Here is a 20,527-nt window from a genome sequence, read left to right on the forward strand (position 1 = left end):
ATCTTTATAACATCCAGTATTATGTTGAATAATAGTGGTGACAGTGTGCATTCTTAATATGTACAGGATCTTAGAAGAAAGGTTTTCCGTTTTTCCCCATTCAGTACGATACTAGCTGTGGGTCTGTCATACATGTTTTAATTCCATTTTACTTATGCTCTGATCTTTATTATTTCCTTTTTTTCTACTAATTTTGAGTTTAGTTTGCTCTTTGCTTTTCTAGTTCTTTAATATGCATTGTTAGACTGTTTATTTGAAGCTTTCCCTCTTTTTGGATGTAGGCACTTATAGCTATAAAATTCCTTCTTAGAACTGCTGTAGCCCATAGATTTTGGTATGTTGTTCTTCATATTTGGCTTAATATTACAGACCCACAGCTACTACCATACTGAATTGAAGAGTTTGTTCATTTCTTTTAGATTTTCCAATTTATAGGTAAATAGTTGCTCATACTACTCACACATGTCATATATGGCTTTTAAGGTATGTTTCTTCTATCTGCAGTTTTTTGAGGGCTTTTATCATGAAAGGATTTTGAATTTTATCAAATGCTTTCTCAGCATCAATTGAAATGATCACAGGTTTTAATCCTTCATCCTGCTGATATGATGTATAACATTGACTGATCTGTGCTTGTTGACCATCCTTGCATTCCAAGGATAAATCCCACTTGGTCATGATGAAATGATCTTTCTAATGTATTGTTGAATTCAGTTTGCTAGTATTTTGTTAAGAATTTATATATATATATATATATATATATATATATATATATATATATATATATAATTATATTTAATTGCATTTTAGGTTTTGGAGTACATGTGAAGAACATGAAAGATTGTGGCATTGGTACATACATGGCAATGTTGTTTGCTGCCTTCCTCCCCATCACCTATATCTGGCATTTCTCCCTATATTTTATCCCTCCCCAACTTCCCACCCCCCACTGTCCCTCCCCTAGTTCCCCCTCACAGACCCCAGTGTGTGATGCTCCTCTCCCTGCGTCCATGTGTTCTCATTGTTCAACACTGCCTATGAGTAAGAACATGAGGTATTTGATTTTCTGTTCTTGTGTCAGTTTGCTGAGAATGATGATTTCCAGGTTCATCCATGTCCCTACAAAGGACATGAACTCATCATTTTTTATGGCTGCATAGTATTCCATGGCGTATATGTGCCACATTTTCCATGTCCAGTCTATCATCAATGGGCATTTGGGTTGGTTCCAAGTCTTTGCTATTGTAAACACTGCCACAATGAACATTTGTGTGCATGTGTCCTTATAATAGAATTATTTATAATCCTTTGGATATATACCCAGTAGTGGGATTGCTGGGTCAAATGGAATTTCTATTTCTAGGTCCTTGAGGAATCACCACACTGTCTTCCACAATGGTTGAACTAATTTACACTTCCACCAACAGTGTAAAAGTGTTCCTATTTCTCCACATCCTCTCCAGCATCTGTTGTCTCCAGATTTTTTTAATGATCGCCATTCTAACTGGCATGAGATTGTATCTCAATGTAGTTTTGATTTGCATTTCTCTAATGACCAGTGATGAAGAGCATGTTTTCATATGTTTGTTGGCCTCATGTATGTCTTCTTTTGTAAAGTGTCTATTCATGTCTTTTGCCCACTTTTGAATGGGCTTGTTTTTTTCTTGTAAATCTGTTTTAGTTCTTTGTAGATTCTGGATATTAGCCCTTTGGCAGATGGGTAGATTGCAAATTTTTTTTCCCATTTTGTTGGTTGCTGATTCACTCTAATGATTGTTTCTTTTGCTGTGCAGAAGCTGTGGAGTTTGATTAGGTCCCATTTGTCTATTTTGGCTTTTGTTGCCAATACTTTTGGTGTTTTAGTCATGAAGTCCTTGCCTATGCCTATGCCCTGGATGGTTTTGCTTAGGTTTTTAGGGTTTTTATGGTGTTAGGTTTTATATTTAAGTCTTTAATCCATCCGGAGTTAATTTTAGTGTAAGGTGTCAGGAAGGCGTCCAGTTTCTGCTTTCTGCACATGGCTAGCCAGTTTTCCCAACATCATTTATTAAACAGGGAATCCTTTCCCCATTGCTTGTTTTTGTCAGGTTCATCAAAGATCAGATGGTTGTAGATGTGTGGCATTGCCTCCAAGGCCTCTGTTCTGTTCCATTGGTCTATATCTCTGTTTTGGTATCAGTACCAGATTGTTTTGATTACTGTAGCCTTGTAGTATAGTTTGAAGTCAGGTAGTGTGATGCCTCCAGCTTTGTTCTCTCTGCTTAGAATTGACTTGGCTCTGCAGGCTCTCTTTTGATTCCATTTGAAGTTTAAGGTAGTTTTCTCTGGTTCTGTGAAGAAGGTAATTGGTAGCTTGATGGGGATAGCATTGAATTTATAAATTACTTTGGGCAGTTGGCCATTTTCCCAATATTGATTCTTCCTAACCATGAGCATGGAATGTTTCTCCATCTGTTTGTGTCCTCTCTTATTTCATTGAGCAGTGGTTCATAGTTCTCCTTGAAGAGGTTCTTTACATTCTTTGTTACTTGTATTCCTAGGTATTTTATTCTCTTTGTAGCAGTTGTGAATGGCAGTTCATTCTTGATTTGGCTCTCTTTAAGTCTGTTATTGGTGTATAGGAATGCTTGTGATTTTTGCACATTGATTTTGTATCCTGAGACTTTGCTGAAGTTGCTTATCAGGTTCAGGAGATTTTGGGCTGAGATGATGGGGTCTTCTAAATATACTATCATGTCATCTGCAAACAGAGACAATTTGACTTTCTTCTTTTCTAATTGAATACCCTTTATTTCTTTTTCTTGCCTGATTTCTTCAGCTAGAACTTCCAATACTATGTTGAATAGGAGTGGTGTGGTTTCTAGTTTTATTCCATGTGATCAGAGAAGAAGCTTCATATTATTTCATTTTTTGGAAAGTTTTAAGACTGTCTTGTGACCTTACATATGGTCTATACTTGAATATGATCCATTTGTTGTGTTAAGGAAAAAAAATATTTATTCTGCAGCTCTTAGGTAAAATGTTCTGTAAATACTTATTAGAGCCATTTAGTCTATAGTGCACATTAAGTCTGATGTTTCTTTGTTGATTTTCTGTCTGGAAAAAATCTGTCTAATGTTGAACTGAGGGTGTTGAAATCTCCAGCTATTATTGTCTTGGGACCTATCTCTCTCTTTAGCTCTAATAATATTTCCTTTATCTATCCAGTATTAGGCACACACACACACACACACACACACACACACACACACACACACACATAGTTTGTAGTTCTCCTTGAAGAGGTCCTTTACATTCTTTGTTAGTTGTATTCCTAGGTATTTTATTCTCTTTGTAGCAGTTGTGAATGGCAGTTCGTTCTTGATTTGGCTCTCTTTAAGTCTGTTATTGGTGTATAGGAATGCTTGTGATTTTTGCACATTGATTTTATATTCTGAGACTTTGCTGAAGTTGCTTATCAGTTTTAGGAGATTTTGGGCTGAGATGATGGGGTCTTCTAAATATACTATCATGTCATCTACAAATAGAGACAATTTACTTCCTCCTTTCCTAATTGAATATCCTTTATTTCTTTTTCTTGCTTGATTGTGCTGGCTAGAACTTCCAATACTATATTGAATAGAAGTGGTGTGATTTCTAGTTTTATTCCATGTGGTTTTATTCCATATATATATATATATATATATATATATATATATATATATATATATATATATATATATAGAGAGAGAGAGAGAGAGAGAGAGAGAGAGAGAGAGAGAGAGAGTATTGCTCTGTCACCCAGGCTGGAGTGCAGTGGCATAATCTAGGCTCACTGCAACCTCTACCTCCTGGGTTCAAGTGATTCTCCTGTCTCAGCCTCCTGAGTAGCTGATTACAGCACGCATCACCACGCCCAGCTAATTTTTGTGGTTTTGGTAGAGAGCGGGTTTCATCATTTTGGCCAGGCTCGTCTCAAACTCCTGACCTCATATGATCCACCCACCTCGGCCTCCCAAATTGCTGGGATTTCAGGTGTGAGCCACCGTGCCTGGCTGAGTACATATGTATTTAACATTATTATACTCTCTTGCTGAATTGACTCTTTTATCATTATAGAGTGATCTTTGTCTCTTCTTATAGTTTTTATCTTGAAATCTATTTCATCTAATGTAAGTATAATGACTCTTGCTCTTTTTTGATTTCTATTGGCATGGAATATCTTTTTCCATTCCTTTATTTTCAGTCTGTATGTGTCTACACAGGGCAAGTGTGTTTCTTGCAGGCAACAGATCATTGGGTCTTGTTTCTTCATTTATTCAGTTGGTCTATGTGTTTTGATTGAAGAGTTTAGTCCATTTGCATTCAATGTTATTATTGATAAGTAAGGACTTACTCCTGTCATTTTATTCTTTGCTTTCTGGTCTTTTCTTCCTTTTTTCTTTTTCTCCTGCTTTCCTCTAGTGAAGGTGATTTTCTCTGGTTATGTGATTTAGTTTCTTGCTTTTTTTTTTTTTTTTTGGTGTATCCATTTTATGCTTTTTGCTTTGATGTTACCATGAAGCTTGTAAAGATTATTTGATAACCCATTGTCTTAATGTGATAACCACTTAGCATTATTTGCATAAGTACACAAAGAAGCCAAAAGAAAACTAAGGACTGTATGCCTTAACTTTAGCCCCCAACTTTTTAACTTCTTGTTGTTTCTATTTATATCTTATTGTACTATGTTTTGAAAAGTTGTTGTAGTTATTATTTTTGACTGGTTTGTTATTTAGTCTTTCTACTTAGGGTAAGAATAGTTTACACACCACATTTTTAGTGTTATAATACTCTGCGTTTTTCTGTGTACTTGCTATTGCCAGTGTGTTTTGTACTTTCAGGTGATTATTTATTGCTCAGCAGCATCCTTTTCTTTCTGACTGAAATACTCCCTTTAGCATTTCTTGTAGGACAGGTATGATATTGATGAAATCCCTCAGCTTTTGTTCATTTGGGAAAGTCTTTATTCTCTTTGAGGTTTGAAAGATATTTTTCACCAGACACACTATTCTAGAGTAAAAGTTTTTTTTTCCTTCAACATATTAAATATGTCATACCACTCTTCCCAGGCCCATAAGGTTTCCACTGAAAAGTCTGCTGCTAGATATATTGGAGCTCCATTGTGTGTTATTTGTTTCTTTTCTCTTGCTGCTTTTAGGATCCTATCTGTATCTTTGACCTTTGGGAGTTTACTAATTAAATGCCTTAAAGTAGTCTTTTTTGGGTTAAATCTTCTTTGCTTAAGATGTATTCCACAACCTTCCTGTACTTGGATATTGATATTTTTCTCTAAGTTTGGGATATTCTCTGTTATTTCCCCTTTATTTTTTTTGTTTGTTTGATTTGATGGAGTCTTGCTCTGTCGCCCAGGCTGAAATGCAGTGGCACAATCTCAGCTTACTACAACTTCCTCTTCCTGGATTCAAGAGATTCTCATACCTTAGCCTTCTGAGTACCTGGAATTATAGGTACATGCCACTATACCTGGCCAATTTTTGTATTTTTAGTAGAGACAGGGTCTCACTATGTTGGCCAGGCTGGTCTCAAACTCCTGACCTCAAGTGATCTGCCCACCTTTGCCTCCCAAAGTGCTGGGATTACAGGTGTGAGCCACTGCGCCTGGCCTGTTATTTTCCCTTTGAATAAACTTTCTACTTTTGCCTCTTTATCTACCTCCTCTTTAAGGCCAATGTCTCTTAGATTTACCCTTTTGAGGCTATTTTCTAGATCCTGTAGGTGTGATTCATTGTTTTTTATTCTTCTTTCTTGTGTCTCTTCTAATGGTGTATTTTCAAATAGCCTGTCTTCAAGCTCACTAATTCTTCTGCTTGAGCAGTTCTGCAACTAAAGGACTCTGATGCCTTCCTCAGGATGCCAATTGTGTTTTTCAGCTCCATATTTTCTGCTTGATTCTTTTTAATTATTTTCATCTCTTTGTTAAATTTATCTGATTGAATTCTGAATTTCGTCTCTGTGTTATCTTGGATTTCTTTGAGTTTCCTCAACACAGCTATTTTGAATTCTGTGTCTGAAAAATCACACATCTCTGTTTCTCCAGGATTGGTCCCTGGTGCCTTATTTAGTTCATTTGGTGAGGTCATGTTTTCCTGGATTGTGTTGATACTCGTGGATGTTCTTTGGCATCTGAGCATCGATGATGTTATTTATTTTGATCTTCACAGTCTGGACTTGTTTGTATCTGTCCTTCTTGGAAAGGCCTTCCAGGTGTTTGAAGGGACTTGGCTGTTGTGTTCTAAGCTGTAGCTGCTTTAGGGGGAACCCCAAGCCCACTAACATTGTGATTCTTGCAGACTCATAAAGGTACTGCCTTGAGGGTCTTGGACAAGATCCAGGAGAATTATCTGGATTACCAGAAAGAGACTCTTGCTCTCTTCCCTTACTTTCTTCCAAACAAAATCTCCCTCTGTGTCCTGAGCCACTGAAGCTAGGGATGACTGTGATGGGTCATACCTGAAGGCAGCACAGCACTGGGTCTTGCCCAAGTCCTGCTGTAACCACTCCCTGGATACTACTTATGTTCACTGAAGGCCCTGGGGTTTTATGATCGACAGGTAGGAAAGCCAGCCAGACCTGTGTCCTTCCCTTCAGAGTGGTGAGTACCCCTAAGCCCTGGGTAGATCAACAGATGCTGTTCCGGAGCCAGGGACTAGAGTCAAAATCATTAGAAGTCTACCTGGTGTTCCATTGTACTGTGACTGAGCTGGCACTCAAACCACAAGATACAATTCATTCTTCCCTCCACTTTCTGAAAGTAGAGGAGCCTCACTCGTGGCCATTGCTACCACAGACCCACAGGAAGTACTGTGAGACTACTGCTGGTGTTCCCTTAAGGCCCAAGGACTTTCCAGTCAGCTTGTGGTGAATGCTGTCTGACCTGGGACTCACCCTTCTGAGCAGCAGGTTCCCCTCTCACCCAGGGCAGGTCCAAAAATGCTGTCCAAGAGCCAAGTCCTAGAATTGAGGATGCCTAGGGCCCACTTTGTGCTTTATGTTCCTGTGGCTGAGCTGGTAATTAAGATGCAAGACAAAGTCCTCTTTATTTTTGCCTCTGCATTTCTCATATGGATGGGGTCTTGCCCCAAAGCTACCACATCTGGGAATGTGCTGAGTCTCACCTGAAGCCAGCAAGACTTAGTATCTTGCCCAAGCTTCTTGACTTAGTAGCTGGGTATTGCTGCTGGTTATCCAAAGCCTAAGAGCTCTTTGGTTAAAAGGTGATAAATGCTGCCAGGACTGGGTTCTTCCCTTCAAGGGAGAAGGATCCCTTTTGGCCTAGGGTATGTCTAGAACTATCCATGAGCCAGGACCTGAAAAGGGGGCCTTATGCTTCTCACCCAAGCTCTATCCTGTTGTGGTTGAACTGGTATCTGAGATGCAAGACAACATCCTTCCCACTCCTCCTTCTCCTCTCCTTCCCAAGGCAATGGAAAGGTAGCAGGTTCCCTCTGGCTTATGGTATGTCTAGAAATGTCATCTGGGAGCTAGGGCCTGGAATGGGGGCCTCACAACTCTCGCCAGTGTTTTATCCTGCTGTGGTTAAGCTGGTATCCAAGATGCAAGACAAAGTCCTTGCCACTCTTCCCTATCCTCTCTTCAAATAGAAGAAGCGGGTCTCTTTTGGAGCCAGAAACTATGTAACTTGGAGTTAGGGGAGGGATGATGCCAGCACTCCCTTAGCTGCCCTGGTTGGTGTCTCAGTATGACACTTGCCCCCTCCCAGGCCACTGTTTTTGTGCATAGTTCAGCACTAGAACTCACCCAGGAGTTGCCATTCTTATAGCTTAGACTGCATTTCAAGTTCACTTAGCAATACAGTGTTCTGCAGCACAAGGTGGCAAGGTTTGCAGGAACTCAAGTTCAGACTGCTGGGATTGGTGATTTCCCCTGATTAGTGCTGGTGTAAATGCTCCTTTGGTCGGCAAGCATCAGCTAAGTTTGGTCCAGTGTTCCCTTCTGCTCTAACAGGACAGTACTGAGTTCAATGACTCAAAATTGCTGTGTTCTCCCTCCTCTTGTCAGAGCCATTCTGCCACTGAAGGGGGTGGAAAGGGGTAGTGTTGGCAATTCAGGGTTGCTTTTTCTATCTTTTCAGTTCCTCTTTCAGCAATATGAAAACCAGGCACTATGAGTATTTAACTGATTTTTCATTCTTATATAGGTGTTTTTTTTTTTTCTATGTAGATAGTTGTTAAATTGGTGTCCTTGAGGGGGCAATGATTGGTGGAGTCTTCTATTCTGCCATCTTGCTCCACATTTCTCCCAAATTTTATTCTTTTGCTTTTGGATACCCAGTTTTCCAGTAACATAGATTAACTAACCATATATCTATGAGTTTGAGTTTATTTCTGGGCTTTCTCTTCCATTCCATTGGTCTATATGTCTGTTTTCATACCAATACTATATGGTGATTATTGTAGCTTTGTAAGATATTTTGAAATTAGGATGTGTGACACCTCTAGCTTTGCTTTGCTTGCTCAATATTGCATTGGTTTTGGTGTCTTTTGTGATTTTTTTTTTTTTTAGATGGAGTCTCGCTCTGTCGCCCAGGCTGGAGCGTAGGGGTGCACTTGGCTCACTGAAACATCCACTTCCCAGGTTCAAACGATTCTCCTGCCTCAGCCTCCTGAGTAGCTGGGACTACAGGTATGTGCCACCATGCCCAGATAACTTTTTGTATTTATAGTAGAGATGAGGTTTCACTGTGTTAGCCAGGATGTTCTTGATCTCCTGACCTTGTGATCCACTTGCCTTGGCCTCCCAAAGTGTTGGGATTACAGGCATGAGCCACCACTCCTGGCCCATCTTTTGTGATTCTATACAAATTTTAGGGTTTCTTGTACTTCTCTGAAAAATGTCATTGAAATTTTACTACAGATTGCATTGAATCTCTAGATCATGTTGGGTAGTATGAGCATCTTAACAATACCAATTCTTCTATCCATGAATATGGGATGAAAATTTCATTTATGAGGGAACATGGGCAAAGCAAACTCCCAGAGTGTCTGTTGTGTTCTAATGGGGCACACTGCTGGCTGCTCAAACTGCTGCCATGGTATTTGGCAAGTGTGAATTGTGCCTTTGAGAAGGTGCTGAATTGTGTGCTCTGAGTGCATCCTCTGCCCTTTCCCCAGGCCCTTACCTAGGGCTGGGACCCATACTTGGGTGTAGAGATTGGGGTGTCTGAGTGCAGAAAAAGTTAGAATGACAACTGATGAAAACAGAAGAGTCTGAGAGAATGCCCAGGATCTTAATACTGGTTGTCTCTGGAAGGGTAGTTTTTATTTTGTATTTTGCTTTGTCTAAGTTTTCTGAAATAAATAAATGGGAGGGAAATGTTGGAAACTGTTGTTTAAATATATATATGAAAGAAAAGCTAGATTCAAAGACTCTTATGACAGCAGTGTATCTCCAAAATGTCCAGGACAGAAAGTGCCCCACCTCAGGAGTGGGATCCACTGACCTAATGGATAGCTGTGTCCCTAGAGGTGCTGCAATGAACCCACCCCAGCATCAATAAGCATTAGGATTACCCAATTAGTTCCACTTGCTGTAATGCCATGCTCACCAAACAACATTCTGATAATAATTTAGTATCCCAAGAAAATTGTCTTCAGGGAGAAGCTGTACTCACTGAGCACAAGCATCCATCCTCCTGTTAGGTACATTTGCTTCATTAAAAATTAATGTATTAGCTTTCTGTATTTGGTTTTTGAGATGATGGAACCTTTTTTCAGATCCCAGCTGAGAACAACAATCCTCTTTCAGTCTAGCTAATGTGTTTGCCCTAGTGTGTCCTGGGGCAGACGCAGGCTCTGCTTCTCATCTGGTAATGGGAAGGGAATTTGAGTTTCAGTGAACAACTGTAACCAATTATTGGAGTCATTGCAGAAGATCAAATATTTTATTGAAACTATGTCAGAGAATAGAAAGGTTTAATTAGACAGGGTTATGGACCCCTTTTCATTGAAATTGTATTTATTCAAAGATTATCTGTAGCATTTTAAATTTAATTCCTTAATATAACAGTGGAGAGAAATAGAAACCTGCAAAACAATTATAACAGTTCATCAAAGCATCCAAGAAGTATATATAGCTGATCAACAGCTCAGATAACCTGTGTTTCCTATCCTGGCAATAGGGCTGCAGAGGAGCAGAAAGAACAGGCACTGTACCCTGTCTAACTAGGTAGGTGATAGGATAACACCACGAGTCTCCATTCATTCCCCATCATTAATTCTCACCACTGCTCTAACCCCATTTTTCTGTAGTCTGACTAATCAAATATATATATATACTAAAATTGTACATTTTATATATATATATTAGATATAGATAGATGGAGTTGATTTATTGTCACTTTTTCCTATAGTCTAATACTCAGTGGCCTCCTCCCTCTAAGCAACCTTGAGGTTCATTGTACCACATGAGAAAAAGGTGGTCCTGCCTAAAAAATTCATTTAAATTTCAATTCTTAGGGTTTTTTGCTTAACCAATTTTGTAAGTTTAGAAGGATTTAAGGGCAAATTTTATGGAGATAGAGATGGTATTTCTAAGTTCTAAAGCTCCCTTCTTTAACAGACCAATGTTTGATGGGACTTAGGTGGAAGGAGGCCTGTGAAAAAAGATGGAAAAATGAGAAGCCCCAAATTTTCAACCCTTTCAAATTTATGAAAATGACAAAGGAATCAAAGGTAAGTTTTAGAGGCTAGAATCTTCATTTTCTTACCTTCTGAAGCCCAAGCCTTGAGCTAATGGAAACATAGGAACATTAAAGTGAGTCACTATTGAGGCATCCACAACCCTCAGGCTCAGGGCTGCTTTCCCAAGAAAAGCTGGAGGAGGCAGAAGCCACCTGGGGATCCTGGTGTTCTACTTGGCTCCATGTCCACATGGCATCAGAGTAATGAAGCAGGAGGAGCTGATGGGACAGGTGAGCCTGGGGCAGTTCTCCTGGCTCCACCAAAGCCTCACCCTGCCTGCAAGAATGCCTGTGTGCCCTCTTCGAGCAATGAGAAGTACTGGGAGAGCCAGAGTACCGACAGGATTAAGAAGCTCCCATGAGTAGGGTTTTTATAAAGGTGCAGGTAGCTGGGACCCAGACTCCAGGGATGAGTACCAGTGCAAGACCCGAGAAGGCTATAGGAAATGGGACAACACAGTGGTTACCAGTTAAGGGTATAGATCAGATGAGCCACTCCTATAGCAGCAAGCTTCAGAAGATACCCACTGCAGGAACACTGTAAGGCTCCTGTTCCATCTCTTAGGAAGGAGAAAGATGGCAGAGCAGCACTCTTGAAGGCTGAGAATTTACCCAGAGACTATGTCATCCAAAAATGTATGATTTATGCCAGGCCCCATAGGAAATTGGAGTTTAAATAATCTTATTACTTAACCAAAAGGAGAATGTTTAAACCCTAAGAGACAGAAACTTTAATTAGTGAGTTAATTAGCAAGTATCTAGAGAGGATGGAGGCCTATAGGAAATTAACTACATCTTCTTTGTACACATGAGTATATAGTCTGAATTCTTTGTAACCCTAAGTAAACACATGTGAAACCCCAAGGAAAGTTCTTTCTTTTAGCTTTGCTTTCATTGCAAAGTGTGTTTAGTCAGGGAGGCAAAGGGCTGGGGATACCCAGTCTACCTAACTTGCTCCACCCCGTGTCCATGACCTCCATCACTGTTCACCCTTTCAGGTTGTGCCTGTGAATATTCCTGTCACCCCACAGAGAATCATTCCCTAGACCTCTTCCTCTTCCCCAACTCACGGTGGGTAAAACAATAAGGAAATGCGTTACCTTCCCTAACTCAAAGTCCAGAAGCTTCAGGCTTCATTGATTCAGTGGCTCAGCAATGCTAGCAAGGCCCTGATTTTTTTGTTCTGTCTCTCGAGTCTGTTATCATTAGTGCTGTCTCAGCTTTCAGCCTGGTGGAAGTTGGCTGCAGCAGTTCTAAGAGTCGCATGCAGTCAATGTCTTAAGGAAGCTAGACCATTTCTTCCTGTGTGTCCCCAAAGCTCTCATCACACTTCTCCTGAGTCAAGTCTCATCAGCAGAATTTTGTCACTAGCCTTTTCTAAGCCAAATGCCAGCAACAGTAATAGGATTACAAAGATAAAATTAAACTAATTATCTTCAACAAAACTCATATTATGACAACAACAAGAACTATCAATTTCCCCTTCCCCATTTTCGTGCTCCAGTAATGTATGATTAATTTATTCCTCCCTTTGAAGTTTTTGGTTACTCTTGGGTTGCAGGGGTGAGGAGGTGGCATGTTCCTCAACCTTTTTCAAAACGTTTGAGTTGTTAGCATCCTACTCATTCCGTGTGTTGGAAGTGACCAGTAATGAGTGGAGAGAATGGAGGAACTTTACATAGTGTGAGGGTAGAGTCAGGTAAAAACTCATGAGTAGGTCTTAATTTCAGACAGTACCTCACCATATTTCTTCTTCTCTTAATGTCACATTTTTTTATTTGATTTTTTTAATTTAGATTTTTTTCTTTTTGTTGACTCTGCATATGGATCTCTTAATGTCACTTTTTAAAACTTTAAAATTTTTATTTATTTATTTGAGACAGGGTCTTGCTCTGTTGCCCAGGCTGGAAAGCAGTAGTGTGCTCTTGGCTCACTTCAACCTCTGCCCTTCCAGGTTCAAGTGATTCTCCCACCTCAGCCTCCCTAGTAGCTGGGACTACAGGGGCATGCCACCATGCCTGGCTAATTTTTGCATTTTTTTGGTAGAGGTGGAGTTTCACCATGTTGGCCAGGCTGGTCTCCACCTCCTGATCTCAATTGATCTGCCTGCCTTGGCCTCCCAAAGTGCTGCTGGGACTACAGTCATGAGCCACCACACATGGCCTCCTTTTTTTTTTAAAAAAAAAAAAAGAAAGAACATTTGTCAGTATAAAAGCTCATCTTTTACCTAGCTTTTGCAGCTTATTGTGCCAAAAAGTTACCTGCCTTGTTATCTGGATTGACAGTACCAAGTTGTCTCCTATGAACTGCAGTTGCCCTTGTTCAATCTAATTGTAGGTTTCAATTTTCCCTTACCAGCTTGACTAAAGCTGGTTGGTGATAGAATGAAACTGTCCCACTGCTTGTTAAATATTTACAGGAGTGAAACATGCAAGGGCTGCAACCATGGGTAGGGAAGAGGCAGGATCTGTGTCCAAATGAGGAGCACAGAGATGAGCTCTCAGAAGGAGGGAGGAGAAAAATCCCCTGGCAGCGCTTGTGCAGGTTAATAGTGCCAGACTTAGTGGTGCTTGCCTGTAATTATCACTGGAAGCAGAATTCCAATAATTTAAAACAAAATAGGAAATCACTTGGACTTTATTTGTACAAGGTATAGCTCATTTGATAGCTACAAAGTTCCAGTATAGTCCTGAATGGGCAACTATCATTTTAATTCCAATTATATTGGTATGACATATTATTAGCCATATTAGAATGTACATATATTCATTTAATAAACAGAAGAAAACATTAACAAGATAATTTTTCCAGTTAAAAATGTAAAATCTGTACTTTACTAAAAAGTATAAGAATAAAATAGTAGTAATTCCAATACCACCATTGCTAATAATTGCTTTGTCTTAGTGTGGTTGTTTTTCCATATGTATGAACTGTGTCTATAACACATACATATACACACAAACATAGATATAATTTGATTGCAAAATGTGCTTAATCAGGGAAGCAAATGGCCTCCTGTATGCTTACGTGCAATTGGTTACACTGCATACAATTTGTAAATTGCTTTTTTTACTTAAAAGTATGTCATGAGCACTTTCTCATGTCCCTGAATATTCATAGCTTAGTTTCTGTCATGATTTCTCTATTGACATGTATTTTTGTTTTTTTCTTAACAACTCTTAATCGTCATTATGAACATAGCAAGCTGGAGGGATCTGGAAGGAGAGCTGGTGGGACGATTAGAGATGCTCTTACTCACCTCTCTTGCTTGCAGATGAGAAAACAGTGACCCAGGCAGATGCTATTTCTTGTAGTCTACAAAAAAATTAATGGAAAAACCAGACTAGAACCCAGACCCATAAGCTCCTATTTCCCAATCTAAGAAACAATTATACCAGATACTTCTCATCTCAATTTTCTGACCTTTTATACAAAATTGGAGCCACTGTCTTATGATTAGCAATGGTTATAAGCTCAGTGGTTGTATATAGCGATGGTTAATTTTGATTGCTCAACAAATGTCTTTTGATCATAGTCTGAAAGAGAATTCCTCTTCACAAGGCTTTCTTTTTTTTTTAATTGCATTTTAGGTTTTGGGGTACATGTGCAGAACGTGCAAGATAGTTGCAAAGGTACACACAGGGCAGTGTGTTTTGCTGCCTTCCTCCCCTTCACCCACATTTGGCATTTCTCCCCAGGCTATCCCTCCCCAGCTCCCCCCCCACCACTGTCCCTCCCCTATTCCCACCAATAGACCCCAGTGTGTAGTACCCACTTCCCTGTGTTCATGTATTCTCATTTTTCCTCACCCCCCTATGAGTGAGAATATGTGGTATTTCATTTTCTGTTCCTGTGTCAGTTTGCTGAGAATTATTTTCTCCAGATTCATCCATGTCCCTACAAACGACACAAACTCATCATTTCTGATTGCTGCATAATATTCCATGGTGTATATGTGCCACATTTTTCCCAGTCCAGTCTATCATCGATGGGCATTTGGGTTGGTTCCAGGTCTTTGCTATTGTAAACAGTGCTGCAATGAACATTCGTGTGCATGTGTCCTTATAGTAGAACGATTTATAGTCCTTTGGATATATACCCGGTAATGGGATTGCTGGGTCAATGGAATTTCCATTTCTAAGGCCTTGAGGAATCACCACACTGTCTTCCACAATGGTTGAACTAATTTACACTCCCACCAACAGTGTAAAAGTGTTCCTATTTCTCCACATCCTCTCCAGCATCTGCTGTCTCCAGATTTTTTAATGATTGCCATTCTAACTGGCATGAGATGGTATCACAATGTGGTTTTGATTTGCATCTCTCTAATGACCACTGATGATGAGCATTTTTTCATATGTTTGTTGGCCTCGTGTATGTCTTCTTTTGTAATGTGTTTGTTCATATCCTTTGCCCATTTTTGAATGGGCTTGTTTTTTTCCTTTAAATCTGTTTGAGTTCTTTGTAAATTCTGGATATCAGCCCTTTGTCAGATGGGTAAACTGCAAAAAATTTTTCCCATTCTGTTGGTTGCCAATTCACTCTAGTGACTGTTTCTTTTGCCGTGCAGAAGCTGTGGACTTTGATTAGGTCCCATTTGTCTATTTTGGCTTTTGTTGCCAATGCTTTTGGTGTTTTGTTCATGAAGTCCTTGCCTACTTCTATGTCCTGGATGGTTTTGCCTAGATTTTCTTCTAGGGTTTTTATGGTGCCAGGTCTTATGTTTAAGTCTTTAATCCATCTGGAGTTAATTTTAGTGTAAGGTGTCAGGAAGGGGTCTAGTTTCTGCTTTCTGCACATAGCTAACCAGTTTTCCCAACACCATTTATTAAATAGGGAATCCTTTCCCCACTGCTTGTTTTTGCCAGGTTTATCAAAGATTGTATGGTTGTAGATATGTTGTGATGCCTCCGATGCCTCTGTTCTGTTCCATTGGTCTATATCTCTGTTTTGGTACCAGTACCATGCTGTTTTGATTACTGTAGCCTTGTAGTATAGTTTGAAGTCCAGTAGTGTGATGCCTCCCACTGTGCTCTTTTTGCTTAGAATTGACTTGGCTCTCTTTTGGTTCCACATGAGGTTCTTGGTGGTTTTTTTCAGTTCTGTGAAGAAAGTCAATGGTAGCTTGATAGGGATAGCATTGATTCTGTAAATTACTTTGGGCAGTATAGCCATTTTCACAATATTGATTCTTCCTAACCATGAACATGGAATGTCTCTCCATCTGTTTGTGTCCTCTCTTATTTTGTTGAGCAGTCGTTTGTAGTTTTCCTTGAAGAGGTCCCTTACGTTCCTTGTAAGTTGTATTCCTAGGTATTTTATTCTTTTTGTAGCAATTGTGAATGGCACTTTGTCCTTGATTTGGCTCTCTTTAAGTCTGTTATTGGTGTATAGGAATGCTTGTGATTTTTGCACATTGATTTTATATCCTGAGACTTTGCTGAAGTTGCTTATCTGTTTCAGGAGTTTTTGGGCTGAGGCAATGGGGTCTTCTAGGTATATTATCATGTCGTCTGCAAATAGAGACAATTTGGCTTTCACCTTTCCTATTTGAATACATTTTATTTCTTCTTCTTGCCTGATTGCTCTGGCTAGAACTTCCAATACTATATTGAATAGGAGTGGTGAGAGAGGGCATCCTTGTCTAGTGCCGGATTTCAAAGGGAATGCTTCCAGTGTTTTCCCATTAAGTATGATATCGGCTGTTGGTTTGTCATAAATAGCTTTTGTTACTTTGAGATACATTCCATCAATACTGAGTTTATTGAGCTTTTTTAGCATAAAGGGCCGTTGAATTTTGTCAAATGCCTTCTCTGCATCAATTGAGATAATCATGTGGTTTTTGTTTTTGGTTCTGGTTATGTGGTGAATTAGGTTTATAGACTTGCATATGTTGAACCAGCCTTGTACCCCCAGGATGAATCCTACTTGATCATGATGGATAAGTGTTTTGATTTGCTGTTACAATCGGTTTGTCAGTATTTTATTGAAAATTTTTGCATCTATGTTCATCATGGATATTGGCCTGAAGTTTTCTTTTCTTGTTGAGTCTCTGCCGGGTTTTGGTATCAGGATGATGTTGGTCTCATGAAATGATTTGGGAAGTATTCCCTCTTTTTGGATTATTTGGAACAGTTTCAGAAGAAATGGTACCAGCTCCTCTTTGTGTGTCTCTGGTAGAATTCGTCTGTGAACCCATCTGGACCTGGGCTTTTTTTGTGTGGTAGGCTCTTAATTGCTGCCTCAACTTCAGACCTTGTTATTGGTCTATTCATAGTTTCAGCTTCCTCCTGGTTTAGGCTTGGGAGGACACAGGTGTCCGGGAATTTATCCATTTCTTCCAGGTTTACTAGTTTATGTGCATAGAGTTGTTTGTAGTATTCTCTGTTGATGGTTTGAATTTTCTGTGGAATCTGTGGTGATTTCCCTTTATTGTTTATTATTGCATCTATTTGGTTGTTCTCTCTTTTCTTTTTTATCAGTCTGGCTAGTGATCTGTCTATTTTGTTGATCTTTTCAAAAAACCAGCTCTTGGGTTTATTGATTTTTTGAAGGGTTTTTCGTGTCTCTATCTCCTTCAGTTCTGCTCTGATCTTAGTTATTTCTTGTCTTCTGCTGGGTTTTGAGTTTTTTTGATCTTGCTCCTCTAGCTTTTTCAATTTTGATGATAGGGTGTCAATTTTGGATCTCTCCACTCTTCTCATGTGGGCACTTATTACTCTTTATTTTCCTCTGGAGACTGCTTTAAATGTTTCCCAGAGATTCTGGTATGTTGTGTCTTCGTTCTCATTGGTTTCAAAGAACTTCTTTATTTCTGCCTTCATTTCATTGTTTATCCAATCAACATTCAAGAGCCAGTTGTTCAGTTTTCATGAAGCTGTGCAGTTCTGAGTCAGTTTCTGAATTCTGAGTTCTAACTTGATTGCACTATGGTCTGAGAGACTGTTTGTTATGATTTCAGTTGTTTTGCATTTGCTGAGGAGAGCTTTACTTTCAATTATGTGGTCAATTTTAGAGTAGGTGTGATGTGGTACTGAGAAGAATGTATATTCTGTGGATTTGGGGTGGAGAGTTCTGTAAATGTCTATCAGGTTTGCTTGTTCCAGGTCTGAGTTCAAGCCCTGGATATCCTTGTTGATTTTCTGTCTGGTTGATCTGTCTAATATTGACAGTGGAGTGTTAAAGTCTCCCACTATTATTGTGTGGGAGTGTAAGTCTCTTTGTAAGTCGTTAAGAACTTGCCTTATATATCTGGGTGCTCCTGTATTGGGTCCATATATATTTAGGATCGTTAGCTCTTCTTGTTGTATCGATCCTTTTACCATTAGGTAATGTCCTTCTTTGTCTCTTTTGATCTTTGTTGATTTAAAGTCAGTTTTATCAGAGACGAGAATTGCAACTCCTGCTGTTTTTTTTTTTTTTTTGCTCTCCATTTGCTTGGTAAATCTTCCTCCATCCCTTTATTTTGAGCCTTTGTGTATCCTTGCATGTGAGATGGGTTTCCTAGATACAGCACACCGATGGGTTTTGGTTATTTTATCCAATTTGCCAGTCTGTGTCTTTTGATTGGTGCATTTAGCGCATTTACAGTGAGTTTGATGGGCTTCCCTTTGTGGGTGACCTGACCTTCCTCTCTGGCTGCCATTAGTATTTTCTCCTTCATTTCAACCCTGGTGAATCTGACAATTATGTGCCTTGGGGTTGCTCTTCTTGCAGAATATCTTTGTGGTGTTCTCTGTATTTCCTGGACTTGAATATTGGCATGCCTTGCTAGGTTGGGGAAATTTTTCTGGATAATATCCTGAAGAGTATTTTCCAGCTTGGATTCATTCTCTTCATCAAATTCTGGTACACCTATCAAATGTAGGTTAGGTCTCTTCACATAGTCCCACATTTCTTGGAGACTTTGTTCATTCCTTTTTGTGCTTTTTTCTCTAATCTTGATTTCTCATTTTATTTCATTGAGTTGATCTTCGACTTCTGATATTCTTTCTTCTGCTTGGTCAATTTGGCTGTTGAAACTTGTGCATGCTTCGCGAAGTTCTCATGTTGTGTTTTTCAGCTCCTTCAATTCATTCATATTCCTCTCTAAGTTGTCCATTCTTGTTATCATTTCCTCGAGAGATCTGCTGTGAGTCTGATGGGCTTCCCTTTGTGGGTGACCTGACCTTCCTCTCTGGCTGCCATTAGTATTTTCTCCTTCATTTCAACCCTGGTGAATCTGACAATTATGTGCCTTGGGGTTGCTCTTCTTGCAGAATATCTTTGTGGTGTTCTCTGTATTTCCTGGACTTGAATATTGGCATGCCTTGCTAGGTTGGGGAAATTTTTCTGGATAATATCCTGAAGAGTATTTTCCAGCTTGGATTCATTCTCTTCATCAAATTCTGGTACACCTATCAAATGTAGGTTAGGTCTCTTCACATAGTCCCACATTTCTTGGAGACTTTGTTCATTCCTTTTTGTGCTTTTTTCTCTAATCTTGATTTCTCATTTTATTTCATTGAGTTGATCTTCGACTTCTGATATTCTTTCTTCTGCTTGGTCAATTTGGCTGTTGAAACTTGTGCATGCTTCGCGAAGTTCTCATGTTGTGTTTTTCAGCTCCTTCAATTCATTCATATTCCTCTCTAAGTTGTCCATTCTTGTTATCATTTCCTCGAATCTTTTTTTAAATCTATTTTCAAGGTTCTTAGTTTCTTTGCATTGATTTAGAACATGTTCTTCTAGCTCACGGAAGTTTCTCGTTATCCACCTTCTGAAGTCTGATTCCATCATTTCGTCATACTCATTCTCCGTCCAGCTTTGTTTCCTTGCTGGTGAGGAGTTTTGGTCCTTTGTAGGAGGCAAGGTGTTTTGGTTTCAGGTGTTTCCCTCCTTTTTGGGCTGGTTTCTTCCCATCTTTGTGGATTTATCCACCTGTCGTCTGAGTAGTTGCTGACTTTTTGATTGAGTCTCTGAGTGGATGCCCAGATTGTTGATGATGAAGTATTTCTGTTACTTAGTTTTCCTTCTAACAGTCTAGTCCCTCTGCTGTACAACTGCTGAGGTCCACTCCAGGCCCTACTTGTCTGGGGTACACCTGTAACATCTGCAGAACAGTGAGGCATGCTACCAGTTTCTTCTTCTGCTATCTTTGTCCCAGAATGATGCCTGCCAAATGTCAGTCTGATCAGTGCTTTTTGAGGTGACTCTTTGGATATACAGGGGTCAGGGAGCTGCTTGAGGAGGCGGACTGTACTTTATAGGAGCTCAAGTGCTGAGCTGTGCACTCCGTTGTTCATTCAGGGCTGTTAGGCAGATGCATTTAAGTCTGTTGCAGCAGAACTTATAAAACCTGTTTTTTTCCCTCAGATGCTCTGTCTCAGGGAGTTAGGGCTTTCTTTATGAGTATTCGTTGCACTGTCCTGCCCAGCTAGGAGGCAGTCTAGTCACTATTTGCCTGCCAAGGCTCTGCCCTGCTACCGCGGGGTCCACCCTGTTGTCGTGGGCTCTGCCCTGTTGCCGTGGGCTCAGCCCTGCTGTCATGGGCTCTGCCCTCTTGGCAGAGTCTCTCTGTTATGACGAGTTTCCTCGGCAACGGCAGGCTGCGTCAGCAATGGGAGTGTACCTCAGTAGGGGCGGAACGCCCCTCCCCCACTGAGCTGCACTGTCCTGGATTCAGCTGTGCCTGCAGTGAAACTCTCAACCCCGAGCGTTTTGAATCACCATTTTGTTTGTCCCTGTGGGGGTGGGACCTGCCGAGCCTGATCACCTGGCTCCCTGCCTCAGAGCCCCTTTTCTCTT

General features: G+C 40.0%; 1 long non-coding RNA gene across 1 annotated transcript in view; it reads left to right on the forward strand.

The window, feature by feature from the left end:
• The first annotated feature begins 8,563 nt into the window (after positions 1–8,563).
• The window catches only part of LOC144577362 (uncharacterized), a 42,177-nt gene continuing 30,213 nt past the window's right edge, over positions 8,564–20,527 (forward strand). Inside the window, exons 1-3 of the long non-coding RNA XR_013521059.1 lie at positions 8,564–8,685; positions 10,181–10,227; positions 10,621–10,733. This is a non-coding gene — a long non-coding RNA (uncharacterized LOC144577362). The remainder of the gene's footprint in view (positions 8,686–10,180; positions 10,228–10,620; positions 10,734–20,527) is intronic.

The sequence above is a fragment of the Callithrix jacchus genome, chromosome 8 (assembly GCF_049354715.1).
Source record: "Callithrix jacchus isolate 240 chromosome 8, calJac240_pri, whole genome shotgun sequence".
Lineage (NCBI taxonomy): Eukaryota > Metazoa > Chordata > Mammalia > Primates > Cebidae > Callithrix > Callithrix jacchus.